Below are 11,825 nucleotides of genomic sequence, written 5' to 3' on the forward strand. Positions count from 1 at the left end.
GGGTGCCAACATCTCCCGGCGGACGCCCCAGAGACTCAGACCCCAGACAGGCAGATGCAATTAGCAAGAGGGCAAACGTCCAATAAACCCTCTTGCTAATTGCATCTGCCTGTCTGGGGTCTGAGTCTCTGGGGCGTCCGCCGGGAGATGTTGGCACCCGTGAGCCAGGGTCCAACAGTTTTTAGCTTCATAAAACCTGTTCATATTTGTCTTCCCACGGACAGGGCACAGCAAATAAAATTTTAGTAAGTTCATAGAGTTGGGAGAGCCAGTAGAGAAAATTAGGAATCCACAGTCTGCAATAGTCAGGAAGGCCTAAAAATCCTTGAAGCTATCCCTTAGATATGGGCCTAGGAGATTCTTTATCTTAATCCTTTTTGGAGACAGCTTATTTTCTTCAGCTGGGGCTTAGATCATGACCCAGGTTATGAACAGTAGCTAGAGAAAAATTGTAATTTTGCTTTGGATAGTTCATGTCCCTTTTCAGCTAACTGTTGTAGGAAAAAAAATGGAATCCTTTATGGACACTCCTTTAATTGAGCACAGCAAGAGATCGGCTGCATATTGTAAAAGATTTTCCAGAATATGGGAGGGTACTTAAACCCTTATGGTATACCTGGGAGAAATAAGAAGGGGCCTCAGTGAACCCTTAAGGCAGGATGGTCCAGGTATTTTGTTGATTGCTCCAAGTAAAGGCAAACAGACATGGGCTGTTGGGGTCTCCAGGGATGCTAAAAAACAAACAAACAAACAAGCTGAACCAAGGTCTACAGTAGTGAATCATTTGATTCTTGCTCAACTTGTAACAAAAGAGCCTTGGGGTTTGAAACTGCTAGGAAACTGGGTAAAACAGCCTTGTTAATAGCTATCAAGTCCTGGACAAATCACCATTCCTGTCCATGAGGTTTCTGGATGGGCAGGAACCCTGGGCAATTAGGCCTTTTGTCATTGTTATCAGGCCTTGCATGGCCTCAGGCTTTAATGGATAGGCAATTTAGGAAGAGTTTTAGTCACATCTATGTGAATTTTTATAGTCTCTGCACTTTTTATTCTCTCATTGTCAGTGTTAGAAAGCCTACAGGTTTGTGGGGGTGGGTTTCGTTTTGTCTTGTTTGGCACCTCAGTTATATAGGGGAACTTAGTAGTAGTCTTCCTCTTCTATATCAAGAACATAAAAGATCAGATACAGGTTGATGAGGAAATTCTAAGGTAAAGTCTCCATTAAAGGCAAAGTATATTAGCCCTTTTAATTTAGAAAGAGATCTCTACCTAATAAATTAACTGGAGCTGGATCGCATAGCAAAAGAGGAATGCTTTTCAGTAAAAAGCCCCAGAATCATTCGTACTGGTTTAGATGGAAACTGTGTGAATTTTATTAGATAATCCCCCTATGGAAACCTTTTTACTCAGAGAAATTTGTTGTCCTATGAGAATGGGGTTTAAAATAGAAAGCCTATATCCAAGAGCTACTAAAATTTGGCAAGGTTTTCCATTAATTTTAATTTCAGTTTCCCCTTAAGTTGTTTAAGGGAATCACTGGTAACAGCTTACCAGAGAAAGTCCTATCAACCCTAGAAGGAGCCCATATAAGAGCCCTCTCTTGGGGGCAGTGGAGCTGAAGAGTTGGCATAGGACCTTTGAAGACAATTTTTTTTCCCAGGGCCCCAGCTGATGACAAATCAAACATTGATCTTTAGGCTACCATTTTGATGGTAGAGCCCTAAAAGGATGGGATGTGCGGGGTCCACGCGTTATATTAGGTCCCTGGCTTTGGAGCTGTGGTTGGTGTAAAGCCAACAATTTGGCAGATTTTACTTGAAGTTCCTTTCAAAATACTTATCTGTAGGGATGCCTGGGTAGCTCAGCGATTGAGCATCTGCCTTCAGCTCAGGGAGCGATCTCGGATCTGGGGAGCCTGCTTCTCTCTCTGCCAATCTCTCTGCTTCTCTCTGTGCATCTCTCATGAATAAATAAATAAAATCTTAAAAAAAAAAAACACACACCAAACTCAGCTGTAGCCGTGAGTTCAGTTGGGTTGCTGACCTCGGATCATGTTTGCCTTTTTATGAGCTCATTGATCTCTGGAGATAATCCATTTACAAATAGAGCAACAAGAACAAGTTAGGTGACCTCATTTATTGTATGGAATCCAGAATGCTAAGGAAGAGCCTCCACCCACCTCCAGATGGGCTGTAAAGTTGGCCACAGGTTCACCTTTCTTTTGTTTGCAAGTTTGAATAACAGACTAATCAGTGTGGGGAGGGAAAACTCTTGGCTTTTAAAAGATTAGCGGCTATTCAGGGAGCCTTTTCCAATTTATAAGAGAACCATGTGGAGACATGATATTGACGAAAGGAAAGGACAGGCAGGGTTAGGAAGGGAGAGATAGATAGGGAGTCACGGAATCAGGCTCACAAAAATCCCAAAAATGTGGAGATGAAAGGAACCAGAGATAAATAAGCCAGACCATGCTGTCCCAGGTGTCAGAGGTGGGGGTCTTGCTATAACAGTTACTTGAATTACCAGACCCTCAAAAGGAAGTAAGCCATTAAAGACATTATCGCTAGTCCTTAATAGCGATGTCAATAGAGATGTTAAAAGGATTTAGGTTTGGGCAGCCTGGAAGCCCTGGTGGCTCGGCAGTTTAGCGCCACCTTTGGCCCAGGGCCTGATCCTGGAGACCCAGGATAGAGTCCCACATCGGGCTCCCTGCATGGAGCCTGCTTCTTCCTCTGCCTGTGTCTCTGCCTCTCTCTCTCTGTCTCCATAAGTAAATTTTTTTTTAAAATCTTTAAAAAAAAAAAAAAAGGGTTTAGGTTCCCTGGTTGGCTTTCAGTAAAAGACCAACCCTACAACCTTTCAGTGGCAACCCTTGTCTGGACCCCTCTCACTCCTGTGAGCTTTCTCTGTATCCTCGCTTAATAAAACTCTATCACTTTACTCACTCTCTTTCATCCTCGAGATTCATTCTTGGACTCTGTGAGACAAGAATCTAGCTGTCCCACCTCAATATCTCAAATATCATCCTCGGAATTATGCCACTCTGCTTCCCGCATCCATTTTGGGGCTTCACCATGTTTTACCAACATGTGCACAAGCTGATCAAAATCTGGCAGCCTGGGGTCATAGGCTCTAATAAGGATTTAAAACTCTTTAAAAACCTTTGGGGATCCTCCTTGGTTTAGGAAATTCTTTTACCTATGGCCCTTAGTTTATATTTAGCCTTTGACCAAGAAGTGAAAGATAGCTGAGGAGGATCACCTGCCACCTGAGGTGGTTTTATTTATTTTTAAAGGTAACTACTTAAGTGTCTCTTCAGAGTGGAAAGGCAATTCAGAGAGAATTAGGATGACCTCAGGGAAAGAAGAATGGAGGGTGTATCAGGAGTCTTTTCAGTCCTGTCCTCTTTGGTCTTAGGTACCTCTTGTGTTTTTAATTTCTTATTAGCCTTCTGTAATGAGCCTTTCAATAAGGCTATTTTAGAACCTTGAAGCCCTTTGGAAGAAGCTTCTGCACATCTATTAAAACAGACATCCCTTTCTGTTTGCCTCATTTGGGAAACCTTCCTTTCAAATGCACTTCTTCAATGGACACTCTCGTCTAATTGGAGTGTTCCTCATATTAGCCACTGTAACTCTACGTTATTTTTAGTAAAAACTCCACCTTTCTACATATCTGCAACTTCTGGGAACTTGTAGTTCCTAGACATAAAATAAGATGGTGTGCCAGAGGGTGGCATGCCTTCACTCTTTAGAATTTAAGGATCCCATTAGCTGAGACTTTGGGTTTCTTGAAGCCAAACAAAAAACTAAAAGAGTTGTGTGTCGGGTTGGGGGTGTTTTACAGTGTACCTCACTGCAACCTCGAGAAATTTTCTCAAGGTTGGCAGGTGACCTAATGTCAACTAACCGGTTCTGTGACTAACTTATCCTATCCTAAGAATCTTCTTGAGGTGGCAAGCTAACAATCTTTAAATGCTTGAACTGTGTCCATCAATTTTTGCAGTTTTTGGCCTCTAAAATCCTCACTAGCAATAGACTTTATCTACACAAAACAAAATGAGCAAATGTGCACCTTAATGTATCGGTGGCAATACTGCATCCTGGCCACAAAAAGGCCCTGGGCACACTACCACCAACTACCTCGGAAATTTGCTGAGGTTTTCTACAGAGAACTGTAATCTGAAAGGCTACAGGCTTGACTCTGAGCAGACCTTTCTGCCAGCTGAGTTGAGCTCTGAGCAAATATGCTAGCGTAACTGGACCCTGGGAAAATATGCCAGCTCAGTTGGCTCTGGGCTTGACTGTCTGCTGGTGCCAGCTGACCTGTCCTATAAAGGGAAGTCAGTTAGATTGGGGGCTCAGACGCAAAAAAAAAGAGCCTCTGAGACCAAAAGGAACTTACCCAAAGCCCTGAGCAATGGCGAGAAAAACAGTGAACTCAAAGGGTTCACAGGTACCCTGCCTGGTTTTGGTCCCCAAATGCTGTCAGAAGATTGCTTCAGATCCTGTTGCTGCCACCAAATCTGGCAAAAAACAAAATTCAGGGACGCCTGGGTGGCTCAGTGGTTGACTGTCTGCTTTTGGCCCAGGGCATGATCCTGGGGTCCAGGGATGGAGTCTCGCATTGGGTTCCCTGCAAGGAGCCTGCTTCTCCCTCTGCCTGTGTTTCTGCCTCTCGTCTCTCATGAATAAATAAGTAAAATCTTTTAAAAAGCAAAAAACAAAATTCAGCCTAGCTTGAAGATCTAATTAGCTTTATTAAATGACTTCATGAATGGGGCAGCATCCAATCTAGCAATTACAGGGTTCTCCGAGGAATCATACTAAATAGAAGGTTTTTATAGAAGAGGAGTGGGGAGCAAGAAAGTTATTAGCAAAAAACAAAACAAAACAAAACAAAACTGTTCTAGGTGAGGCTGCTTTCTATGGGGCGGGGCAGGGTGGAGAAAACCAAAATATTATGCTTTCTTTAGGGATGGACTGGACCCAGGACGCAGACTCATCGGTGCTGATGGAAAAATTGCTGACTGACTAGTTAAGACTACATTTCTGGAGGGAGGTTGAACGTGCAATTGGATTAGGTATTAAGCCCAAGCTTGGGAACCGAAGTGACACCATTTGGGCCTATGGTTTTCTTTTTTAACAGACCCTGTTTCTGTCATACTTTCTCTTGTAATCCTCCTAGCTGGTTACCTACCCTCAGCCTTATCCAGTTCCTTGTACAATTACCTTAGAAATCACTTTGAGTTACCAGGTGCTGAATTTCTTGGGGCTGACTGAATGTTAATGTGGTAGTGGGGCCACAAGTAATATGATTGAAATTGGACATTGTAGAATAGGATGTTTGAAATTGAAGAATATAATCAAATCTTCCAGATAAATCTCACAACAGTAAATTAGGTTCATGTGCCAGTCATACTGTCAGTTAAATATATAGAAATAAAGATAATTTTGGACATGGTAAATATGCTCAACCTGATTGAAATTGATCTACCAATTCACTACAGTGCATGGACAGAAACATATTCTGAACATATTCAGAAACATATTCAGAAACATAAACCCAGTCTTTTCAGAAAGTTTATACAAAGAAGCCAGAAATCAAGGGTTTGAATAATCCACGAATATTGTTATCCAAACACATAGGTATCACAAGTTATCTATGGTGAAAAATTCAGTGTGCTTTGCATAAGGAGGTATATTCTTCTCCTACTGCTGTGATAATAATCACAAACATAGTAGCCTGAACAACACAAGTTTGTTATACAATTCTGGAGGGCAGAAGCCAGAAATGGATTCCACTGGTTTAAAACCAAAGTGGAATATAATCAATGGGTAGGCAAGAATGCATTTTTTTCTCTGGAAGCTTAAAGGGAAGATTGCATTCTTTGCCTTTCACAGCACTCCAGCCTGAATACATTCCTTAGCTCAAGGCCCCTTTTCTACTTCCAACCCAGCAATTACAGTACTTGAATCTCTGCCTCCACCTTCCCACTTCGTTCTCTTACTCTGACTCTCTGGGCTCTCTCTTCCACTTAAAAGGACTCTTATGATTACAATGGGCCCACCCGGATAATTCAAGACAATATCCACATTTCAAGGTCAACTGATTAATGACATTAATTCCATCTTGCAACCTTATTCCCTCTTACCTTGCAACATATTATGATCATGGGTTCTAGGGATTAGAACATGGACATTATTGAGGGGCCGTTATTTTACCTACAACAGAAGGGAAGGTCATTAAATAATAAGATTAATATCATTGACAGTAAGTCTACCTACATTGACAGTAAGTCTACTGGGTTCATAGTAGGAGGCCAGCATGTGACAGAAGTCATATTATTGTTGCTATAGAGATTGAGAATGGCTATGCTAATTTTCAAGACTTATCTCTGGGCTTGGTCACAGCTGTCACATTGTCTAAATTTAACCATACAGAAAGCTGCCCTATTCCTGGCATTTTCAATTGTATAAAGGTCTGTTTGGGTTACTTTTCTCTGACTTAAAACTTAAATATTTCTGACTACTCTAAGAAAATCCACACCCTACAGTTCCATTTTAACATCAATTGTTAAGTTATGAAATAGACAGGTAACTTTAATCCCTGTTTAGTTCCTAATACTTGCTTTTACTCAAATGTAGAGTTAATGCTGTGTAATGAAAAGCACAAGGATTTTGGAACTAAGACAGTTCTAGACCTATATAGTAGCCTTAATAAGAGATAACCTGAATCTCAATCCTGGCTCTGATTTACAAATTCTGAGTTCTTATTGTTAAGATGATCACACAAAGCATTGATAGAACATGGAGACATTTCTGGAATTAATTATTGAATTTCAAGAGGTATCTTACTGTGGCTCAGAACTTAAGAATGGCATGTATTAAGTATCAATATGCAAAGAAATCTGTGAAATTAGGACATTAAAAGAAAGTGTATGGAAGGTGAGAGAGATAACCAGGCAAGATAACCATGGAATAAGTTCACACTTAGAGGGGACGTTTGATGATGGAATGTACCTTTGGATTATATTACCTATTCACTGACAAGAAAATGAATCGAATATAAATGATAGGTGCTTTTATCCAAAAATGAAACATTTATATCATTAATTTTATTATAATGAGAGTCTTCATAAGGTAAAATTCAGAGAAGTAATGCTAGGAGAGGGTAAAATATGAACAAAAAGGTGCACATAGAAATACTGCCTGCCCAGTATTTTCAATAAAGACAAAGCAAATTGATCAGTAAGACTCCAGTGAAAAAATGAGTGCAACCCATTAAGGAATTAACAGAATGGACTTATCGATAAGCAGAAAATTGTGAGAAGTTTACACATAAGACAGATGTGAGGACTTACAGGAAAAAAATAACAGAATTTACAGAATTTCAGAAACAGTAACAGTGGTAATCATCTCTGAAATATAAATCCAAATGGAGCTCTCTCTAATCTTTAAGATCTTACTACACATGAAGAATTCCAAATAGGAGCAGAAAACTGAAACTGAAATATATGCAAAGACATAAATTGTGGCTTAGAACTGCTTTTATGATATATGGGATGCTGCGGTAGATTGCTTAAGTTGGTCCCAATTCTTCAGCCTACAGCATTGCCATACCTTCTCACCATTAGAGGGATGATCTGTTCTATTCTTTGACTCTGTACTCAGCCATGTCATTTGCTTTGGCTAATTAGATGCTGACAGATTTTTGCAGTCTTTCATTGCTGGACTTATATCACTGGGGTCTGCATAACAGGCCTTGTTTACCCTTCACTTCTACTATCAGCACAAGGTTATGTCTAGTTAATAAACTGGTCCAGGGTGAAGAATGAGAGGTATGAGGAGCCACGTTGTTCCATCAGGTCCAGCTTTGGTCAATTAGCTTCCAGTTGGCCCCCAGACACATAGCTGGAAATCTGAAAAGAGTAGATATATCTATGCAAGTCCAACATAGATCACTGGCCTCCAGAGATATGTAAGAAATGAACATTTATCGTTATCTATGACTGAGTTTTGTGTTTCTTACACAATAAAAGCTGGCTGGCACAAAAATTGGCATTAGAAGTGGGCTATAATGGCAACAGAAGCTTAAATATGTGGCACTGATTTTTGAGGAAACTAACAGAGGCTATAAAAATGGTGGCATGTTAAGCACTTTTAAAATATTTGCAATTGTTTTCAAGATAACTTGGAAGACAGAAAATGAATGAAATTAACTTGTATCTGAGTAAAGACACTATGAGGCAAAACATTGAAGGCATCAAATGACTGCTTCTAGCTGAATATTATTTGATACTTCTATAAAGAGATGGACTCCAAGGGAACTATGAACTTTGCAAAGAGAATTTAGAAAAGACACAGACTATGTAACTACCTTCAGGTTTCTCACCCTCTAGCCTATACTTTCCATCTCTTAATCTTTTAAAGATTCTTTTAAGAATCTTTTAATTCTAGGTAGTTATCTTCCAATTCACTAGATCTGTCTCTTCCATTATGTCTGATTGGTTGTTAAATATGTCTACTGAATTCTCAATCTTGATTATTCATTTTTTCAGACTTAACTGATTTAGTGATGGGAACAAACTTTTGCTCTTCTACCAATCTGTTAGAGGGAAACAAAATACTCAAAACACCAAGTTTTTAAAGAAAGCTTTTTTTTTTTTAGATTTTATTTATTTATTCAAGAGAGACACACAGAGAGAGAGGCAGAGACACAGGCAAAGGGAGAAGCAGGCTCCATGCAGGGAGCCCAACGTGGGACTCAATCCCGGGTCTCAGGATCACGCCCTGGGCTGAAGGCGGCGCTAAACTGCTGAGCCACCCGGGCTGCCCTAAAGAAAGCTTTTTAATCAATGTCAGTAGTGCTAGCAAGAAAATGAAAACCTTTAGGAAATTACTTAGGCATTGTCCAAATTATGTATGTACACATTTCAGATATATATCATTAAATGAGATACATGATGATGATGATGGCAGCTCACCAGAAAACATTAAACGAAAGATGGGAGTTCATCCAGCTTTCTAAGTGGCAGATTTCACTGCGGTAAAACGCTTCCCAGCGGCCTTATATTTACATCAGTCCTAGTATTGGCGCTTAGCCTGAAAGAACACCTTCACCTACTACTTCATCAAGGACAACTTAAAACCAACATATTTATAAGGATTTACTTCCTATTTTTTTCCTTTACTACATTCTAAAGATTGTGACCAAAGTTATTTCAACCGTACTTTGTTTTTATTGCGTTTTCATGCAGACATACATATCCTCTGCAGAATCACAGAGTAAATTTCTTTCATATTTTAATAGCATCATTAGCAAGCAAAATTCTCCCACCTGCTTATTTGCATTTCCAGCCACTGTGATTAAATCTGGGTTATTTTATTACAGCAGTCAAAATAGCACTTCATATACACAAACCTATTCAAACATCACACAGAATATATATTATGCTGTACAAAGTTATCTTTCTATGTATCTTTATTCCTCTGAGAACTAGAAAAACATTACAAAAACAATTTGTTCATTTGCATTGTTTCATAGCATTCTATTGTATCAGTATGCCATAATCTATTTACTACTCTATCACAATGGACATTAGTATGACTTCTCAATTTCAGCTATTAAGAAAATTAGTAATAGGGATGCTTGAGTGGTTCAGCAGTTGAGCATCTGCCTTCAGCCCAGGGCATGATCCAGGACTCCTAGGATCCAGTCCCACATTGGGCTTCCTGCATGGAGCCAGCTTCTCCCTCTGCCTGTGTCTCTGCCTCTCTCTCTGTGCCTCTCATGAATGAATAAATAAATCTTATTTAAAGATAATAAATTATTATAAATAATTATTTATTCTTGCACTCTGGGACTCTGGGATCATGCCCTGGGCCGAACGAAGGCAGATGCTCAATTGCTGAGCCACCTAGGTATCTCAATAAATAAAATCAAAAAAAAAAGAAAGAGAAAGAAAGAAGAAAGAAAGAAAGAAAGAAAGAAAGAAAGAAAGAAAGAAAGAAAGAAAGAAAGAAAGAAAGAAAGAAAGAAAGAAAGAAAGAAAGAAAGAAAGAAAGAAAGAAAGAAAGAAAGAAAAAAGTAAAGTAGTAATATGCACATTGTTGCATATATATCCTGGTTTCCAAGTACCAAACATTCTCTAGTGAACATAAACAGGAGTACAATTAATGTCTCAGGAGATAGATTCCTCACCTTGTTTTTATCAGTGTTCAATCCTATGAATACTGTATGAAAAATCATTGCTTCAGATCTTTTCCGAAATTACTAACATCAGATTGTTTACACCTCTATATTTATGTAAACTGTTATCACACTTAATATACTTTTTTCTAATTGTGAATTAATCTTAAGTTCAAATAATTTTGTCCTTTTTCCTTCCTATGACCATGAATATACAGATTTCTTCATAGTGTATTGCATAATATATACATTTATTAATATTCTGCTCTATAGAAAGATAGCCTTTCTTCTTCATGTCTCAAATACTTCTGTTGCCAAAAAGTGTTACTATAGCAGAGAGATTTCCCTTAACCAAACATGATATCAGATCCCATTGAGAACATTGATTAGGTAACCTATGGGGTAAGGGAAGTTTCAGTGCTGTTCAACACCTAATAGGACCTGATGAAAGGAATGTTGAAATTGAAAATGAACTTACAAGGTCTTCTGTTAAGGTATTTCCCCCTTAGAATACAGATTTTTCTTTCAAATTCTATCTATGAAGCTAAATGTATTTGTTTTCTCAGAATTGAAGATGCCACAGTAGTCTCAGGTATCCTTCTTTAAAAAAAAAAAACAAACTTGCTGTTTCCCAAAATCAGAGTGAGTGGCCTGAGTGAAAGGTAGCTGAAATCACCATGACAAACATCTTGGCCTGATTGTTCTCTCTGTACCTTAAGGAAGATCCAACTTGGTATTCTAGTGGAAATAAGGAAATGATGAAGAGGAAGAAGAAGGCTGTCACCATTTTCATGGCCCTTGTGGGGTCTCTGCTGGAGTCCCTTAAGCCATTAAGTTGAGTTGCAAATTCTTGGTGTCTCACCAAGAACAGAAATACAAAGAGCAAAGAGATCAGGGACAGGAGAAAGGGGTAACATAAGTCAAGCTAAGAAGCAGAAGCCTTTTAAGACTGAAAGTTTTACTTATGTCCAAATGCAAAGTCATGTTTCTCTCATGTACTCTATAGGTACTCATCCACAACTCACCAGGGCCATCCTGCATACAGAGGTTAACAGATTGTAATTGTGAGAAAAGGGCTCCAGGAAAAGCAAGAGACCCATTCTATTCTGTCTCCACTTCAGCCAGATGAAAAAAAAGCAGGAGAACTTGGCTACCTTAAAAACAGAAAACTTTAGGCAGGCGGTAAACCAGGTAGTTCAGTGATTAGTTAGTGCCCAAAAAATAGTAACCACTTTGGCTGGTTTATCAGTGGCACAGAGATGTAGAGACAGCCAGTTCATAATTGAGTCAAATAGTGTTACCCACTGTGGGGTGACTCTGGCCACATCCAAGCTGATAAGGATGAAATCAGTTGATGAGACTTTCCCATTCTTGACCAATAAAGTTGTTGAGAATGGAATTCTTGACCAATGCAGTTGGTGAGACTTTCCCACTCTTGGCCAGTGCAGTTGGCCTGGCAAATGAACCGATTTCCCAGCATTCCTAAGAGGACTTCTTCTGTGACCACTACCAGAAAGAGATCTTCATTCCAAATGACATATTCATGAACATATTTCTGAGGTGGTGCCTCACTGACACTTTTATAGCTAAACAGTATCAGGCTGACATCCACTTAAAATGTTTTCATCATAATT

This window comes from Vulpes lagopus, chromosome 21 (genome assembly GCF_018345385.1).
Source record: "Vulpes lagopus strain Blue_001 chromosome 21, ASM1834538v1, whole genome shotgun sequence".
Taxonomy (NCBI): Eukaryota; Metazoa; Chordata; class Mammalia; order Carnivora; family Canidae; genus Vulpes; species Vulpes lagopus.